Source organism: Gymnoscopelus microlampas (genome assembly GCF_963454915.1).
Source record: "Gymnoscopelus microlampas genome assembly, chromosome: 15".
Classification (NCBI taxonomy): Eukaryota; Metazoa; Chordata; class Actinopteri; order Myctophiformes; family Myctophidae; genus Gymnoscopelus; species Gymnoscopelus microlampas.
This window is the reverse complement of record NC_139952.1, coordinates 29,016,558-29,036,659: the sequence shown is the minus strand read 5'-3', so window position 1 is coordinate 29,036,659 and position 20,102 is coordinate 29,016,558. Positions and strand designations below refer to the sequence as shown.

At 42.6% G+C, this 20,102-nt stretch overlaps 1 protein-coding gene and 1 long non-coding RNA gene across 2 annotated transcripts in view; one reads left to right on the top strand and one right to left on the bottom strand.

Annotated features, from left to right (window-relative positions):
* Window positions 1-13,954, bottom strand: part of LOC311061428 (visinin-like protein 1) — a gene marked incomplete at its 3' end in the record, with an annotated part of 29,723 nt that extends 15,769 nt beyond the window's left edge. The window contains exon 1 of the mRNA XM_084080070.1: window positions 13,832-13,954. The remainder of the gene's footprint in view (window positions 1-13,831) is intronic.
* On the top strand, window positions 1,124-5,936 carry LOC311062034. The gene is made up of 6 exons (XR_014602450.1): window positions 1,124-1,202; window positions 3,335-3,378; window positions 3,530-3,660; window positions 4,512-4,598; window positions 4,693-4,754; window positions 4,865-5,936. It is a non-coding gene; the product is annotated as an uncharacterized lncRNA (long non-coding RNA).
* Window positions 13,955-20,102: the final 6,148 nt, after the last annotated feature.

Here is a 20,102-nt window from a genome sequence, read left to right as displayed (position 1 = left end):
CAACGTATTATTGATCAGCTCTTCACCCCGGACGCGTCCATATAACTTTCCTCACACACAAACATGTGGTTCTGAAAATTAGGGTTATTGGGCTTCTTGAATAATTTGGCCACTAGGGGGCGCTGACACAATCGGACAACAGATTATTTATCAGCTCTTCAGCCCGGACGCGCCCATATAACTTTCCTCACACAGGGACATACGGTATGTATTTTTAATATTTTTTTTGAAAATTAAAAAAATAAAGTACAATTAAAAATTTAAATAAAATAAATGAAAAAAGTAATCGGAAAAACACGGCCCCCTCACGCATTAAGAGGGCAGGATGAGTCACCAGAACCAAGGACGGGTGTTTTTGATTAATCTAACATGGTTAAAATGGAGTTTGAAGTTACAATGGGTTTGTATAGGAAAGGGGCGTGTCTGATAAAATGAATATCAAATATCTAAATAATGAATCAAGCAACTTAAAAACTGTCTGGGTGGTTCACAAAGGCCTGAGTAGATGATAAAATGACAGAAAGTTTTTTTGAAAGTGAAATATCCCTTTTAAGTGTATTTATTTTTGGACATCACTTTACACAAGTGTATTCTAACATCACGTTTTGTGTGTGTGCTTTTGGTCCTGCTAAGTAAGGCTGTATTGTCTGAATTTTCATTATAATCAATGGGGAAAGCCTCGCTCCTGTTCAGTCCAATCAGATGTAGGGTCTGTCTACTGCATCCTCCTAACTCTATGACTGTATCCTGTATACAATTCAAAGGGCTTTGAATGGTATACGGGGCGTATACCATGCACCGTTTCCGTATCCGCCCAAACCTAGAACCGCACTCAGGGTTGCCAGATCTGCTCATTATAATTTCCCTGCAAGATTTTATTTGAAAATAGCCGATCTACAAGCTCACAACGCGTCGCATCGCGACGCGTTGTGAGCTTGTAGATCTGCTATTTTCAAATAGCTGATGTATGTGTTAAAGTGCTCATGTTGCCCATAGTCGCTTCTTTTGGGCTGGTTTTGGGCTGGTTTTCCTAGACCTGGTTGCTTGTTTCTCTCACAGAATCTGGCAACACTGACCGCACTACACATACGCAGTTGATCACTGGAGAAGCGCGCGTAAGAAACAGGAAGAGAAGAACGGTCTTGTTGTTTTTCTGCAGCTCTAGTCTGCTCCGTTCATTCATTCAGAGTTGTTATGCTAAGGTAAGTTAACGTTCACTGTATATACTATATATTTAGCAAACGTTGTCTTTTGTCATATTCCTCATACTTTTGTTGCTTAAGTTTATGTCATCGATTTATTTAGCGAAGTTAGCGAGGGACTCTCGTCCTTCTTTGTTTACCCCAGAGACACGGCCCGCTGGACTCCGCCATGTTGAAACTAGTGTTCGGTACAAACGTATTTACACACAATTACAATATTATTGTATCCAAGTGATGTTTAAAGCAGGGGTCTTCAACAGGGGGTCCTCAGAGTTACTACCCAGGGGCCGCCAAATCTGTGTGTGTGTTATATATTTATTTTTTACATTAACCACTTGAACCCTAGCATCCCTTTTCTGAGGGTAACCAAAAATAGCAGATCTAGAAAAATAGCAGATCTACAAGCTCACAGTGAGCTTGTAGATCGGCTATTTTTGGCAAAAAGGTTTGGTCTAGAGGGGGTAAAAAGAGCAGACCAAGTTGAAAAAAAAGTTTAATCTGAAATACAATTTTATACAATATAGAGGGGGTCCCTGCTCCATCTCTCTCTCAGCTAGGGGTCTTTGGAAAACGTTGAAGCCCTCTGGTTTAAAGCATCTATTTACTACTTTACTTTAGCCATATTTTATGTTTGTCATACAACTGTGTTGTTTAAAAAATGTTTAAAAAATGTTCATCTACAAGCTGCCAACATGCTTTGTGATCTTGTAGATGTTCAGAAAATCGCTTTTATAAGAATATTATTTATAATAAATGTATTCAATTAAATGTTGCACCCCTGTGGGTTAGAAAAGCTAAACTGGCCTAGGGCAGTGGTTACCAAACTGGGGGTCCCAAGAAGATTATCTTAATGTTTTTCTCACTCAACAGTAAACAAACCAACATACAGTGTAAGTGCATACACTATACAGGGTATCTGCACATTTATAAAGAGACAACTTAAGAACTTATAAGACCTTTTTAATCCCTCTAAAACAGGGGCTTTCAACCAGTGGTCCGGGGACCACCAGTGGTCCTTGAGGGGGTTCCAGGGGGTCCCCAGGCAAATGAATAGTTAGCAACCAAATTGACCCTTATATGTCTGTAACTCTGAGTGTACAAATGGAACCAAATGGACCCGTTAGGGTCCATTTGGTTCCATTTGTACACTCTCAGAGTTAAATGAACACTGATGATGGTGATACAGTGTAGATTGGGACCCCCTAAAAAATCTAAATGGTTGAGTCCCTGGCATATATTTTCAAATGGGGGTCCCAGGGCTAATATTTGTCAATTTGGGGGTCCTTGATGCGAAAAAGGTTGAAAACCACTGCTCTAAAATATAAATGGACACACAACAAACAATACTACAAAACATGGTCAAACATTGGCCACATTGTCAAATATTACCTAAGAAATAGGCGCACATTGTGAAAATAGAAGATCTACAAGCTCACATCACAACGCCTCGCGATTGTGAGCTTGTAGATCTGCTATTTTCACAAGCCCGCGGACCCCCATTTGAAAAGATATGCCAGCTAGGGAGTCCCATAAGAGAAGATTTTTACGTCTCTAGCAGTGATTCTTTTAATTTCAAGGACCCCCAGTTTGACATGCATTAGGCTACGGACCCCTATTTAATGGCATTTCTATCTCCGGGACCCCAATTTATATTGTAAAATCTATGTTAATTTAACCATAAGCCATAAGGGTCAATTTGGTTCCTAACTATCCATCATTTAGCTCGGTACCCCCTGGATCTCCCTCGAGGACCCCTGGGGGTCCCGAATTATCATTGTACCAACAATTAATGCGGTAGGGTTAGACAGTGGCACGTTGTGAGGGTGTAGGCTGGCCATTATTGAGAATGTTGTCCAAAATAGGGACACCAGGTTGAAAACAGACTATTATTATTAGTAGTAGTAGTAATTTGTATTATAGATTGTGGCTTATGTTGTTTGTATATTTGGCTGTTTGTCTTGACTGCAAGGCCCTTTGCTACTGTCTTGTCTAGCCTCATTTATGCCAGTGGTTGCCAGTGGTTATTTGTTTAATTCCTTTTTTTACTATTACTTAGTTATTTCTAATTGGCGTCTAGACATTACCAAACATTGTTTCTAATGTATATTATCCTTTTATCCCTTACCTCATAGAGCACTACAATGTTGCAGGACAGATATGCAGCCAGTGGAGCTAAGTGAGTAAGCTACTACTCATGTTAACACACCACTGATACCTGGCAGACAAATGACAAACATCTGACACACTTCAGTTTCTGCTATTAGAAACGTAATGCCAGGTTACACTTTTAAATTGTAATTGTTTATTTTTGTTATGTTTTCTGGCAGTCTGGCAGAGTCAACTGAGAGCCTAAGACCAGACCCAACAAGAAGGATGTTTCCCAGGTCTTGGACCTTGAATAACAACCCAGATGGGCCTTCATTGACTCATTGACCCCTGCTTCAGAGAACTGGAACATGTAAGCAAATGTATTCCTTTGAAGTAGGCCTGCATGTGCTTCCTTCAGTCAGTTGAATATTAAGAACACTAAGTATATTTTATTGTAGGACTAGTGCTCATGATGCACACCAGCAAATAGTTATTGATGGGGATGGGGTGGCGACTGTTGACGAATACAAGTATTTGGGTACAACGATTGATTCCAAGCTGACATGGAATTCCTACACTAATGCCATCTATAAGAAAGGTCAGCAGAGGCTGCATTTTATGCACAGACTGAGACCGTATAATGTGCAAAAAAGTGTAATGGTGCTCTTCCATCGATCCTTCGTGGAGAGTGCACTGACTTTCTGTTTTGTTTCCTGGTATGGCTCACTATCATTGGTTAATAAGAACAAACTCCATAAAATCATCAATGTATCCAGCAAGATAGCTGGGGTACGACATGAGAGTATAGCAGCAATGTATGAGACCCGGGTGCTTAGGAAGGGGAGAGCTATTGCTTGGGATAGAACGCACCCGTTATACAGTCAATACCACCTTTTACCATCAGGACGACGGTACACAGTGCCAATGTTGCAGGCTAGGGCTTCAAGATCATTTGTCCCTATAGGACTCCTGAACAAACAGGCCCCATCTCAGTTCTGTGCATACAATGTAATGTGATGCCTCTTGAATCATGACTGGTGGCCTTTTCCAGTTTGTATGTATTTTGTATTTATGTTATGTGTTTGTGATTTTTTTGTATCCTGATGGCACAAAAATGTTGTCTCTCTGTGATCTCTCTCTAGTTATGGATGAACACCGGTAGATCCTCGTTGGAGGAATGTGAACTGACCTGCTCTCTCTCTTTATCTGTCTGTGTCATAGGATGAACTCTGACGAATCCTCGATTGACGGAACTCCTACTTTGTACCCAAAGTGATCCGCTGTGGGACCTTAAGCAGCTGGACAAAGGTACAGTAATTACTGTTTCTGACGGAGTATCTCATGAAAGTATACGCTTGTTTAAATAACTGGCTGCTGTAAATTAATGTTTTTAACTTTGCAGCCCGCCTGACATGTCTCCACCACATGAAGTTAGGACATACATGCTCTGCTCACATCCTTGAGGTAAGAAATGTGCATATATGTCAATTTTCATATTTGACTATAAGATTCAGAATGCAACGCATACATTTTTTGTGATATTTTTTTGTTTTTTCTGTTTGTGTTTGTGTCAGTCTGCAGAAGACCCCAACACCTTTCTTCAGGCAAGACCACTCCACTCAGCCCTGCCGTCTGTGAAACCATCTGCACATGCCATTGGAGCCATGCCTGTATTGACCTTCCCAAAAGATGACACCTTTTTTATCCAGGGGGAGGCAGTATTGTGACCAGGATTACTACATGTTTTTGTGAGGGTACCTACCCTAGGAGACACGGGGAGAACATGCAAACTCCACACAGAAAGGCCCCTTCGCCAACCCCACCTAGGGGGTGGGCACTGATGACTCGGAGGAGAGGACACGCCCACAGCATCAACTGCGGGAATCGAACCCAGGACCTTCTAGCTGTGAGGCGACAGCACTACCAACTGCGCCACCGTGCTCCCCCCAAAAGAGGACACCTATGCCAGCATGATGTATCTCATGGCGAGTGATTACACCGTTCACCTCACATACCCCAAGTGGAACATGACTCATAGAAAAAGACCAAACGCCACCAGTTCAGTTCCTTGATGTTGCTGTAATACGGTTAGTTGATTACTCAGGTTAGTCACCAACAGAGCTTGGTACTGCTTTATTACCGCCAAGACGTCTTGGTAACAATTATTCTTCAACTGATGGACCCTGTGAAGTAAGGATCAGTTATGCTTCTCCCTCAAAGCACTTTATATATACATTGTATTGTCACGCTGGATGGTTTTTAGAATTGAATGTTTCCAGTTGAGTGTCCAGACTTGAGTGTCTGCTGTGTAAAGTGTGAAGTCCTCCCCCTGCCCAACTTTGCAGTGGTTCTCAAACTTATTCCAGTCCAGGATCCCCAAATTAATATTTGGCTTTGGACCCCCCTCTGAAAATAATCTGTGCCGCTGGGCCTCCCCATACACAATTTGGGTTGTTAAAATTATATCATGGGTTAAAGTAGTAAAACTGACATTGAGGCTATGTCAACAAATGTTCAGCAGGACCTCCTCAAATCCTTTCATGGACTCCTGGGGGTCCCTGCGTGGACCCCACTTTGAGAACCACTATTTTATAGCATGTGGGCCTGAGCTGCTTTATAAAAGAAAATAAATGCTGAAAATAAGAATGCTTCTGGTGTCTTAATTTAAGACTTTTCATTCTATTATTTTGAAGGAATTGCTTCTTATTGTAAGAGTTTTGGGGCTTATTATTATTCTCAGATTTAAGGAAAAAATCCTCAGAATCGGCTTAATAAAGAGAACAAAAATACCACATTTAAGCATATCTTTCTTAAATAACAAAGTATTCATTGCTTGTATTAAGCAGAACTTGCTTTAGATGTAGGCATTTTTGTCTAGTTTTAAGCACCAGTATGCTCTTTCAGTGGCTAGACTTTGTTTCTAGTTTTAAGAATTCTAGTATAGAAAAAAATGCTTACCCCATTGGCAGTTTTTTTTGCTTGATATAAAGAAATATGTCTCAATTTAAAAATATTTTGCTTGTTTTAATTTGGCCATTTTTTGCAGTGCAGACAGACAGACAGACAGACAGACAGACAGACAGACATGCGCAGAAATACACGTTGTGTACCCACATGCACAAATGCATGTGCACCCACATACAGTACGCACATGTGTACACACAAACAGAATCCTTGATTGAGCACTATTTGTCTGTTTATGTGATTCAGAGATCCAGCTGTTTTCATAACAAGTATGTCCATGTCATCCTCTGCCTCTCTCTCTCTCTCTCTCTCTCTCTCTCTCTCTCTCTCTCTCTCTCTCTCTCTCTCTCTCTCTGTCTTTCTCTCTCGCTCTCACACACACACACACACACACACTCACACATACAGTACATCCATAGCAAAGTCTGTTCACTGTCAGCAGTTATAACTTGTGTAGCATGAGCGAAGCATTGGACAAATGCCAGGCTGGAACGCACAGCCCCGTCCCCGTAATATGTCAAAATATGTAATATTTACTTCCAAAGATACACTTTTTATTTATTTGCATTTATCATATTGTATGTATGATTGGCTACTGCAGTTTGGCTACTACATTACTGTATTTGAAAGCCAGCAACAGTAAAAACAAAAGCCAAGAAATATAATAAAACGACTCATTTACAAATGCTCATTATTATTTGAGCATTTATTTCTCTCACTGTAATCGTACCATCAAAGTCCATAATCATCCCATCCCTACCCGCAAATGGCCATAGCCTCTGGCTATTGACGTAGCCTGTCCACTGTGCAATGTGTGCATTATTTGTATTGTTTCTCGGTAGAAAGTGAAAAACAAACATTATTGTGTTGGTGAATAATTGTTTTATTTCTGTTATTTGTTGTCCCAGGCTATACAATGTTCTCTGTATGAATTAAAATGTATTTATAGTATGTTTGCATTTACTATAGGAGTAACCTCCCGGACCCCAACCCTGAAAAATAAGGTTCTCCATTTACATGGCACAGTCATCATCAATGAGTTATCAGTGACCATAAACATAACTGACCAGATTGATCAGACGGCGGGCCACACACATTGGCGCCATCTCCCACAATGCCCATATACATGAACAGATATGTGTACACCTGTAAAAAGGATAAATATTTCCATTCCTTTGCGTGTAATGGGACTAACATAATGGGGATTAACTGACTGTCCCCAAAAATATCCATTAATACAGTACATTGTACTCTGTATGTGAATCTCACAGAATTACATTTTTGTGATTTATTTGAGACAGAATAGATAAATTACAATAAATCTCTATAAGAGAATACCAGCACTCACGGAACTGTCCTTCATTGATACAATGCTGAACCGCGTATGTTGTTCTGTCTGCACTGCAGGATATCATTCCAACTTAAATATATAAATAAAAGTACCTTAAAGGACAGTGTCCTTCAGAGTCAGACTCAGCCCAGGTTGTTGAGGCTACATGTTCAGAGCCTAACTGTTTACCTTGCATTATCATCTCTCTTCTGTGTTTATTGTAACATACTGTAGAAGTGTAGGTGTAAAGGTTTGACCAAATTATGCTTTAACCCATTAAGACCTTTTTTTTCCCGAACTTTTTCATGTCAAGGACCACCCAAAATTATATGTGTTTAGCCGCCAACCCCCATCTCAACATATTTTGTTCCAGGGACCCCCAGAAGCAAAGATATGAGTTAAAAATGTTCGCTTTGAAAAATATAAATATTCAAAGATTTGCACAAATTTGTACGATGTTTTAATAATAGCAGATATAGAAGCTCATAGCTATGAGCTTGTATATCTGCTGTAGCCAAAGCATACAATAATGGTTAAAATGATTGAAAATAGCTCAAATCTAAAATGACACAGATGCATTCCCGGTCATAATGGGTAGGCTACAGACAGGCAATTAAAAAAATAACCCTTCATGCAATTTGTTTCATGATAAGGATGCAGTAATTATCATGTCCGAGAAAGAGCCTGCTTGGTTCGAACTGATACCACTTTTGCAAATTAAAAATCCTTTTATTCTGAGTATTTGGTGGGCGGATCTTTTATCGTTTCAATGATGCAGTAACTTCAAGAAATGCCTTCCTCAGTGAAGTTATTGCTAATCACCTTGAGCTTAACTATGGCTGAAACTCATCTCATACAATAGTTTCCACACATTCACTTCCATTTAGAAGGTCTAACCCAATATACCATTTCATTATTTTCAGGTCTGCTGCCCAAAATGTCTATCAAAGACTGAATATTAACCTTCATGGCCCATTATGTGCCATGTATCATTTTGGAAGGATAACTTTTGAAAGGCTATTATCCAAAAACTATCCATGCAGAACTCATGGTGGTATTAAAAGAGACATGGCTACTGTAACAGCTACAGGTGTTTGACAAAGGTTGTAGGGCTGCGACTATCGACTATAGCAATTATTCTATCGATTTATTTTTTCGAATAATCGAACACAGCCGTGTTTTTTGGATGAATATTTTTTTTATATATGAATGAATCAATGCGGAAAAAAAGTCCCTTTCATTGTTATTATCAACTAAATCAATTATGCTGATTAACCACTTAAGCCAAATGTTATGCTTTGTCATAGCCTGGTAAACCCTCCCTCCGGAAATCTCATTTCCATTTCCGGAGGGAGGGTTTACCAGGCTAACTTTGTCATACCATGATATGAAAAATACGGAATCTACAAGCTTGTAGATCGGCTATTCAATCGATTTTTTTTTATAATAATTTAAATCAATTAGTTTGAATAACTCACAAAGATGTGATGACCATAATGCGATTACATTTCTAAGTGAAACAAGTTTTGGTATCTATTCTGCATAGTTGCGCAGAATAGAAAACGCAGCGGAAGGAGGCACGCCTTTCGGCTCAGAGACTCATGATGACCTAGCCTCCGCGCAAGTGGAGCTTACTATGAAATCGTGCTCGGGTTGTGTGTGTGTGTCTCTGTCTGTGTGTGGCTCTGTCTGTGTGCACTGTGTGCACTGCCTGTGTGCAGCCAAGTAAATGTCCAATATAGACGTATACATACATCAAATGAAAGGTCTTTGAAAACTGAACACACCTGTCAAGGTTGCGTTTAAGCCTATGATTTCATGGACTCTACGCGGTTATAGATAACTACAGTATGGACTCACTACACGGTTATAGATAACTACAGTATGGACTCACTACACGGTTATAGATAACTAAAGTATCGACTATCTATACACGGTTATTGATAACTACAGGGCAGTTAAAAGATGATACAGTTTGCCACTCAACATTCCTTTATTGTTGCTCAATGACTATAGTGGCCAATTCAGGAACTCATGGGAGCTGCCTGTGTGTGTGTGTGTGTGTGTGTGTGTGTGTGTGTGTGTGTGGTGTGTCCGGGTTGTGTGTGTGTCTGTGTGTGTGTGTGTGTGTGTGTGTGCAGGCAGATGCACACGTCCTGATATCAAGACATCCGTCTCTTTGTGTAATAAAGCATGTAATGTGAATGAATCCATGAATCAGTCAGGGACAGACGCATTCAGCGCAAGTGCCATCTCGCTACACGCACGCACCGACACTCGCACGCACAGGCGCACGCACGCACAGACACACGCACGCACACTCACTCACTTACCCAGTGGTGCATGGCAGAGACACAGAACACCTGGCTTACAGGCTTTTGTTGCTCAACAAAATGGATGGGAACAGCTAGGGGGACATAGGGATGGAGAGAGAGACATAAAGAGAGAGAGAGAGAGACAGGTACATAAAGGATGGTGAGAGAGATGGAGAGAGAGAGACAGGTACATAAAGGGTGGTAAGAGAGATGGAGAGATACGGATACATAAAGGGTGGAGAGAGTGAGACCATAAAGGGTGGGGGGAGAGAGAGACAGAGAGAGAGAGAGAGAGAGAGAGAGGGGGAGGGAGAGGGAGAGAGTGAGACAGGTACATAAAGGGTGGTGAGAGAGATGGAGAGAGTGAGACAGGTACATAAAGGGTGGTGAGAGAGACCCCTGCCGTCATACATGTTGTGAATAGTGAAACACAGAAATACAGAACTGAGATCATAAAATTCACATGAGCCCAGATACACGACTACCCTGAAGCCTATACAGTAGTTCAGACCAAAGACGAGACAAAACGGCCTACAAGCTCACCACGCGTTGCAGATGCAAAGTGTTGTGAACTTGTAGGTTGGCTATTTTCGGCGTGCGGCACCGTCATACTCTGGAACATACATTTAAGAATTAAAACATTGCGGAAGAAATTCAGGCTACCGTTTAAATCCAGTGTTCATTTCATGGCTGCCCTCTTAGGCAACAAAAAAAATATTTTGTCCGGGATAGCCCTACTCTAAGAGTGTAAACACACACACACACACACACACACACACACACACACACACACACACACACACACACACACACACACACACACACACACACACACACACACACACACACACACACACGGAACACACCATGGGCCTGCTGTTCTATACCAACATGTATTGTACAATACAGCATATAGATCAATAGGTATTTCCATGGAACAGGAAGCAGCAGCTGTGTGTGTGTGTGTGTGTGTGTGTGTGTGTGTGTGTGTGTGTGTGTGTGTGTGTGTGTGTGTGTGTGTGTGTGTGTGTGTGTGTGTGTGTGTGTGTGTGTGTGTGTGCGTGTGTGTGCGCGTGTGTGTGTGTGTGTGTGTGTGTGTGTGTGTGTGTTCCCATTCCGTGCTGTGTGACTCACATCAATTAGCCCTTTCACTATACTTTCCACCTCCTGTGGTACATACATGCAGTACATACATGGAACTATAGGATAAGCTGACAGCTTATGACACTGGTGGGATTAAAGGGTGACTGATCTAGCTTCATTGAAATTATTACTATATGTATATATCCTGTAGAGCCTTGTTTTCAGTTGAATAATGTGGCAGTAGAACACAGAGTCTTACATTCAGTCATTTTATATGCCAAGCAACTTTCAGATCAGGCTTGAAATCTAATTACTGTAACTACAGTATGTGTACAGATCAAGGTGTTACATTATTCCAATATTCCTGTCTTCCTGATGCTGCTGCTGCTGATGATGATGATGCTGATGCTACTGTACGTGGGTTATGGCTAAGTCCACGATGAGATGTCTAAGCGAAATAGTAAGGGAACAGTGAAGTTCTCATTTTGACTGTGCATTGTTGACAGATTCCTGTGGTCTTGTAGTCCATCTCCTTTCGGCTCAGAGACTCATGATGACCTACTGCTGTTCAGTCTGGCAGCTAAACGTACACAGCACCAGACTGAGCTGTCACTGCCACCACCAATCTACCATGTCGATATGAGAGAGGGTGTGTGTGTGTGTGTGTGTGTGTGTGTGTGTGTGTGTGTGTGTGTGTGTGTGTGTGTGTGTGTGTGTGTGTGTGTGTGTGTGTGTGTGTGTGTGTGTGTGTGTGCGGTTGCGCGCGCATGCATGTGTTTTGATTGGATTTGTGTGTTTTCTTTCCAAATCAATGATCATTGAACGTTGCATCACATTATGGACACGTGCGCACACACATGAGCCAGGTTCACTGATGCAACTCTGATCTGATCGGATATGACCCCGTGATGCACACATGATGTCACATGATGGTCGTCATCGATATCGTTAACAAACACCGAAGATATATAAAGCTGGCCCCATTGATTGTTCATGACCTGATGCCATCCACTGCACTGGAATTAACAAAAGTAAAGTTCTCTCTCTCTTTGTTTGTATGTGTGTGTGTGTGTGTGTGTGTGTGTGTGTGTGTGTGTGTGTGTGTGTGTGTGTGTGTGTGTGTGTGTGTGTGTGTGTGTGTGTGTGTGTGTGTGTGTGTGTGTGTGTGTGTGTGTGTGAGAGTGTGTGCGTGCATGTGTCTCACTCTCTCTTGTTTGTACACAGTAAACAAGCTGCAATGACTTTCAAGAGAAATAGGTGATGCAGGGCTTATTATTATATTGATGCATCAGCACTTTAAACTTCTGTAGTTCTCTGCAATAACAAGAGGCTATGATTTCAATAACAATTTGCGGCATTGATAAGGCATTCTAGGCTTGAAGATGAAGCTACACACATTCAAAGATTCTCTCTTACACACAAACACACACACACACACACACACACACACACACACACACACACACACACACACACACACACACACACACACACACACACACAGATAGGGCCTCAGATATTCTGATGATCTAATTGATGTCTTGACCTCAACTATATTTAGTATTCATTGCAACAGTAAGGACGCATCGACTAACAAAACATTACAATTTAAATTCACACCCCGGGCGCGTGCTCGCTCGCACGCACATGCGCGCATGAGTAAACGTGTTTAATTGCACTTGTGGCCTAAAAAAGAAACAATGTGGTTGGAATACCTGTCAGGAATAGGTCACGGTGCACGTGCAGGTAGCCTATAGGCCTTATTCTATAGGTTAATAACCAGTGGTGTAAATTAACTAAGTACATAACTCAAGTACTGTACTTGTGTACAATTTTGAGGTATTTTTTACTTTGCTGGAGTATTTCCAATTTTCAGTAGGCTACTTTTACTTGTAGCTCCACAAGTAAAAATAGCCTACATCTCAGAGGCAAATATATAGGCTACTTTTGCTCCACTACAATTATTTGAAAACTTTAGTAGTTACTTTGTAGATTTTGATTATTATTACAAAACATACATTAACCACTTCAGCCCTATACATTTCGGCCATTTTAAAATAGCCGATCTACAATGCATCCATCTACTATTTTCAAAAGAATTTTAAACATTTTATACAACTTGTGAAATGTGACATTTTGCATAACAAGTAGGCCTACGTCCTATACTTTAAGTTTTTTTGATACCAATACTTTTGTACTTTTACTCAAGTACATTTTGAATTCCGGACATTTAGCCTACTTGTAACAGAGTAGCCTATTTCTAAATTGCAATATTGATACTTTTACTTAAGTAAAAAAAAAAAAAGTACTTTTTCCACCACTGTTAATTACTGTTTTCCTGAGCATGAAAGGACGTTTCTCCACCGTCCTCCCAGGAGCGCCACAGATCCTCATTGAGCCAACATCCAGGCCTACTGTATGTTTACGCACGTATGATCAGCCATACGCTACTTCTATGATCGATCTACTCGCTACCTTTAATCGATAATCACACATCCATGCCAGTAGCGTAGCCCAAGAGCGCGCGTACGAAAGTGATCACCAAAAATACATTCTACTGTTGCTATAATATAACTGCACCTGTGCGAAGGCTTATTCTTAATATGGATGAGAGAAGTAGCTCATGTTGATCTGTATCTATCTGTTTACATGTGTTTCTAACCTCTGTCCCCAATGATCACCATCCTGTTTCCATTCCATTCCATTGCAAGATGGAAAAAGTAAAAAAGGGTGTCTAACATTGTTTGACAGGTGTCTATACTCATTAACAGCATTGAGCTATATATAGTCTTTAGTGCATATTAGTCCCCATACTGTATGAGTTCACATGAAAACAAATCGCTCCTTACCCTGAAATGTCCTGGAGGTAAAAAGCTAGATCCTTTATGCTGCAACAAAAGACGGGTGCGCTTCTTCCCTCGGGGATCTTCTTCTCAGCGCAAAGTTTGGGGCAAACACACACAGCACTCATGTAATAATAAACCCTCAGAAGAACAGAAGTTGCTGCCTTTCGCACTCTGGCTGAAAAAACGAATGAACCGCTGCTGTCCCCCTCCGCCAACGCATTTGCATAAAGACCGCCCTAACGCGTCCGCCGATTGGCTGCGATGGCATTTATAGGCGATCCTCGGAGCATCATCCTCGCTGGCTCTGGTCCATAGCTTTAAGAAGGAGTTCTCCTTAAAGCTATGTTACTTTGTAGCCGTTGCCCAAACACCCCCAGCAGCGCAGGCTGCGCAGCCTCTCGTCTGTAATCAAAATAAAAACTACACTTTCGCTACTCGCCAAAACAAAGTCGGTTTTAAGATGTTGGAAGCCTACTTTCCTTAGTGGGAACACTCTGAGCTCCCCACCTCACGTCTAAAATACACGGTTTGGCCAGAAAATAAAATATTTCACCGGAAGGAAAACATTTTTTGTTTCTCCACTGCGCCCCCTACAGATATTATGAATAGACAAATTCGATTGAGTTTTTTTCCTTCCGGTGAAACATTTTATTTTCTGGCCAAACAGTGTATTTTAGACGTGAGGTGGGGGGCTCCGAGAGTGTTCCCACTAAGGAAAGTAGGCTTTCAACATCTTAAAACCGTCTTTGTTTTGGTCAGTAGCAAAAGTGTATTTTTTATTTTTTACCACAGACGAGAGGCTGCGCAGCTTGCGCTAACGGGGGTGTCCGGGCAACGGCTCGAAAGTAACATAGCGTTAAGGAGAAATCCTTCTAACGCAATGGACCAGAGCTGTATCCTCGCCTTACTGGACGGGTCGCTGCGTCAATCAAAACGCTCACTCTCCTCAGCAGCAGCCAGCACCGCGGCGCGCGCTTCGCTCGTGCCCGCGCGTCCTCTGTAACCCCTGCCGACGCGGTGACAGAGAGGGGTGGGTTAGTCATTTTTGTCGCATGTGTCGCATCATGCAAGGCAAGCTCATGATGAAGATGGCTATGGGAGCCGAGCCTGGCTGGGTGGGACTGTAGTCCCCTCTTCTTCACACATGTGGAGTCAGTCAATGATCCGTTTGTAACTCTGAGAATGTTACTGAATGTAACCAAATGGACCCGCAAAGGGTGCATTTGGCTAGCCTGGTTCCAGACAAACCTGCCATTGCAACAACAAAAAAATGCCCTTGGCAGATTAGGTCTGGCCCCTCTCAATAGAGATTGGATTTCTCTCCCTCCGAAGTTGTGAGGGACCAGATAGGGCCCAGTATGCAAATTTGGGGTGGGTTTATCACCAGAGACATTTTTTTAATTTGCTCCTCGGAAATGCAGGTTCCACACAGAGATTCCAGACTAATATCTACGCAGTGATATTAGGCCATGCCAGGCTATAGCATTTGGCTGCATTTGCACATTCTCAGAGTTAAATGAACAGGCACTGATTATTTTACTGTGTCTGTATGAAGAGAGTGACCATGTGTCATATGGTGCATGTGCACGTGTGTGTGTGTGTGTGTGTGTGTGTGTGTGTGTGTGTGTGTGTGTGTGTGTGTGTGTGTGTGTGTGCGTGTGCGTGTGTGTGGGAGGGGGGGGGGGGTCACTTAGACAAGGTCACGCAGGACCCAGAGAGTGCCCAGTCCCAGAGAGTGACTTGACCTTTAGCACAATAACCGTCAGTCTTCCTGCAGCAATGTTTTCATTTCAGAGTAGGCCTATATGTCACTGTGTGATAACATGTTTTATACTGTGACTGTCTATGTGTGCGTGTGCGTGCGTATATGCGTGCGTGCGTGCGTGACTGCGTGTCTGTCTGTCTGTCTGTCTGTGTGTGTATGTGTGTGTGTGTGTGTGTGTGTGTGTGTGTGTGTGTGTGTGTGTGTGTGTGTGTGTGTGTGTGTGTGTGTGTGTGTGTGAGAGAGAGAGAGAGAGAGAGAGAGAGAGAGAGAGAGAGAGAGAGAGAGAGAGAGAGAGAGAGAGAGAGAGAGAGAGAGAGAGAGAGAGAGAGAGAGAGAGAGAGAGAGAGAGAGAGAGAGAGAGAGAGAGAGAGAGAGAGAGAGAGAGAGAGAGAGAGAGAGAGAGAGAGACCGACCTTCGATTGAAGGTAGGCATCACTCACTCTGACTGATGGGGAGTCAAGAGACCAGTGTTGTCCCAACAGTATGGACCCAGAAATACTTCAAACTGTGTTGCCTGTCCTTCCTCTGTCAGGAAAGGGAAATGTTCACATCAGCTGGGTGAAATTAGCCAGCACTGATTAATCCTACTAAATTAATTAAAGACAAATCTATCTAGTATTTCTCTGTCTGTCTGCCTGCCTGCCCTCTCGCTCGCTCTATCTATATCTATCTATGTAACTCAACTGAAATGGTGATAATTGATGTAATATTAATCTATTTCCCTACCTCTGTAATTGAAACATGCGTTATTGAAATATCATTAATATATAGGCCTACTATGGATCTCTCTCTCTCTCTCTCTCTCTCTCTCTCTCTCTCTCTCTCTCTCTCTCTCTCTCTCTCTCTCTCTCTCCCTCTCTCTCTCCCCCTCTCGCTCGCTCTCTCCCTCTGTCTCTCTCTGTCTCTCTCTCTCTCTCTCTCTCTCTCTCTCTCTCTCTCTCTCTCTCTCCCCCCCTCTCTCCCTTCCTCTCTCTCTCCCTATCTCCCACTCTCTCCCTCCCTCTCTCTCTCTCTTTCTCTCTCTCCTTCGGGGCTCACTCTCTCATTATCCCGTCATTTTTACCCTCATGCATATTCATGTGTGTGTCCATGGGCAACAGAGGGTTGCCACGGGAGACATCAGCGCCAGAGCATGACTAGCCATCGCAGTCTGTCCTTACATCTCTTCTGCTCCTCTCTCTCTCTCTCTCTCTCTCTCTCTCTCTCTCCTCTCTTCCATCTCTCCTTTCTCCCTTTTGGCAATCCCACCATTAATTTCTTACTTATGAACTGCTGCTGTATTCTGTACATCCATATCACTCCTTATGTAAGCCTCACTTTTCTTCAGTGTCGCATCAATGTCTGTGTGTGTGTGTGTGTGTGTGTGTGTGTGTGTGTGTGTGTGTGTGTGTGTGTGTGTGTGTGTGTGTGTGTGTGTGTGTGTGTGTGTGTGTGTGTGTGTGTGTGTGTGTGTGTGTGTGTGTGTGTGTGTGTGTGTGCGTGCGTGCGTGCGTGTAAAAGGACTTTACTGGAATGCAGCAGTTAAGACAAATTTTAAACGACATGTTACCACAATACTCTAATAACCAATTGATATATTGATATTACATTAATATTGTCCAGCAACTGTGCATGTTTGTAACACTGGGAGACTATGTCTCCAGAACAGTGGTTCCCAAACCTTTTAGCTCAAGACCCAAAAGAGAAATTAGACGTTTGCCCGGACCGAAACTAGTGAAAATAGCAAATCTACAAGCTCACAACACGTCGCTTCATGCCACGTTGCGAGCTTGTGGATCTGCTATTTTCACTACATCTTAAATGTTTTTTACATTTATTTATTTGATTTTATTCAAGAAATACTTGGGGTTGTTTTTAATTGATGAAAAGTTGTGACCTTTTTTGCTTAAACTCTTTTTATATTTTTTAAATAATATATGTTTTAACGTAGTTAACGAAAAAAGGGGACCCGAACATGGGTCCTGACCCACTGTTTGGGAAACAGTGCTCTACAATGTCTATTTGACTTTTCCACTCACCGCAAAGGACCGCTCTCCACATGCACTCTGCTCACGCAGGCCACTTCTATCCCATCTCAAGTTTCTTCTTTTTTTATCTTCTCTCTTTTCCTGTCTTACTCTCAGGAAATGAGCGACTGAGCGAGGGAGGAAAGGAGGGAGGGAAAGAGGGAGAGAAAAGTGTGACAGAATAGAATGTGTCCTAACGTCTAATTATCACAGCTGATGTTTACACACACAGAATTAACAGTGGGCCTGGAGGAGGACTGGCATTCATTACACCGATCAATCGAGCAGAGACGTGATGGCTCAGTCACGTGTCACCACATGCAGGACTGCAGGTGGTCTATGGGAGGAACTAGAGGAAAGATCACAGGGTCACTCACGTGGGGTCATCCTCCGGGGAGCATGAATAAGCTCTGCACGTTTTGTGGCAATCCACCTGTTAAATTTTGAGATATCTTGTGTGCAAGTTAACATTTTGGCCCAAGGGTGGCAGTAGAGGAAAGGCCACAGAGGTCACCAAAATGTGTAGGGTTCATCCTCCAGAGACAATGAAGGTGCATAGCAAATTCAATGGCAATCCAGCCAGTACTGGTTTGAGATATCTTGTTAGGGACCAGATTGTTGGATGGCTGGACAGATCGTCCGACATCGGCATCAAATCTTTGAATGTAGCCTACTGTCTACTCTAAGCGTTGTCTACAAGTACACTGTTTCATGGATTTTGTTATTCATGTGGCTGTCGTGTCAAATGTGATATGATTATGCTCAGCATGTCCAGTGTGGGTGTCAGATTGGTCATGTGACGTGTTTTTAGGTATGGAGTATGGACAGAGATTACACTTTTTCAGTGTACTGTAGATATAGCATAAGAACCTCACCACTAGCGGGGCAAAAAGAATAGTGAAAATAGCAGATCTATTGTCACATAGAGAAACCCAAAGTTAATATTTGCCATATAAGTTATACGACAAAAAATCTTCAAAATGACCTCAAGTCATGAACTATTTCTGTAGTTTTTTTCTGAACACGGAAATAACAAGTCTGATTTCATGCAAATTTAGGACCACCTTAAATGGGACCATTATGTCCAATTCCCCCTTTCCCAGCAAAGGAAAGGTTCATATTGAAATTGTAGAGCAGGAAAATCACTTAAAACAGAGGATTGTGTTTCTCTCTGTCCCAAATGTGGAAAGAGTGGATACTGATAAGGGTCATCCACACCAATAATTAAACTATAGAGATAATTATAACGATAACGATTTGAGCATCCACACTAATGAACAATAACATTCTGTAAATATATTGAACACAAGTGATGTGTTGAACGTGACATCCTGTAAAATGGGAGGTCTACACTCTTTCTAAAATTGAAGAGTTCATCTCTGGAGTGACTGTTATTACAATATTACCCACTCACTCAAATCGTAGTGGCGGACAGTGAGCCTTCAGTCCTGAATAAAGATCCAAAATTAACTTTTCCAGGGAGGCAAAACTTTGACTCTTGTCGCGCAAGAAGACGTTGTCGTCCGTATAGGCGCTAATGGCCCTGTCTCTAGGTAGACCGATGGATGAGCCACCCGCGGCAGTGGACCTCTTAATCATTAAGAGGGGGAAAAAATAAGACAGGAGGAGATGAGAGAAGAGAAGGAGAACAAGTGGGAAGGAAAGGAGGGGGGCGGCGGCAGGCAACCATGACGATCACCTCAATTCATACAACGAATCCAGTTCACTGGCTTTACTTAGAGAGATGGAGTGAGAGAGGGAGGGGGGCGGAGGATAGGGGGGGGGGGGTGGCTTATGGCAAAATGAGCCTTAGAAAAGTGAATAAAGAGAGTGGAGAAGGCATGGTAGCTACTGTAAGTCAATGTGACACATCCCTAATTACTTGTGGTAATGAGTTAGGGGGGAGAGAGGAGGAGGAGAGGACGGGAGGAGGAGCTGGGAGGAAGGGAACAGTAGGATTTGTTCCTTTTTTTACGCCTTAATGCAACTGCAAGTTTTAATCCTGGTCTAGTGAAGGGGCAGGCAGCCATATGTGCAGATATAAGGCTTATACTCTCAGCTCAGGACAATAATGGCACAGGTCTTGTTCAAACAGAGATTGTTGCTCAATCTCTCAGCTCCTCTGTAGCTTTGCGCGCGCACGCATACACACACACACACGCACACACACACACACACACACACACACACACACACACACACACACACACACACACACACACACACACACACACACACACACACACACACACACACACACACACACACACACACACACACACACACACACACACACACACACACACACACACACACACACACACACACACACACACCCACACACACTCACACACACACACACACACACACACACACACACACCACACACACACGCACGCACGCACACACACGCGCACACACACACACACACACACACACACACACACACACACACACACACACACACACACACACACACACACACACACACACACACACTCCT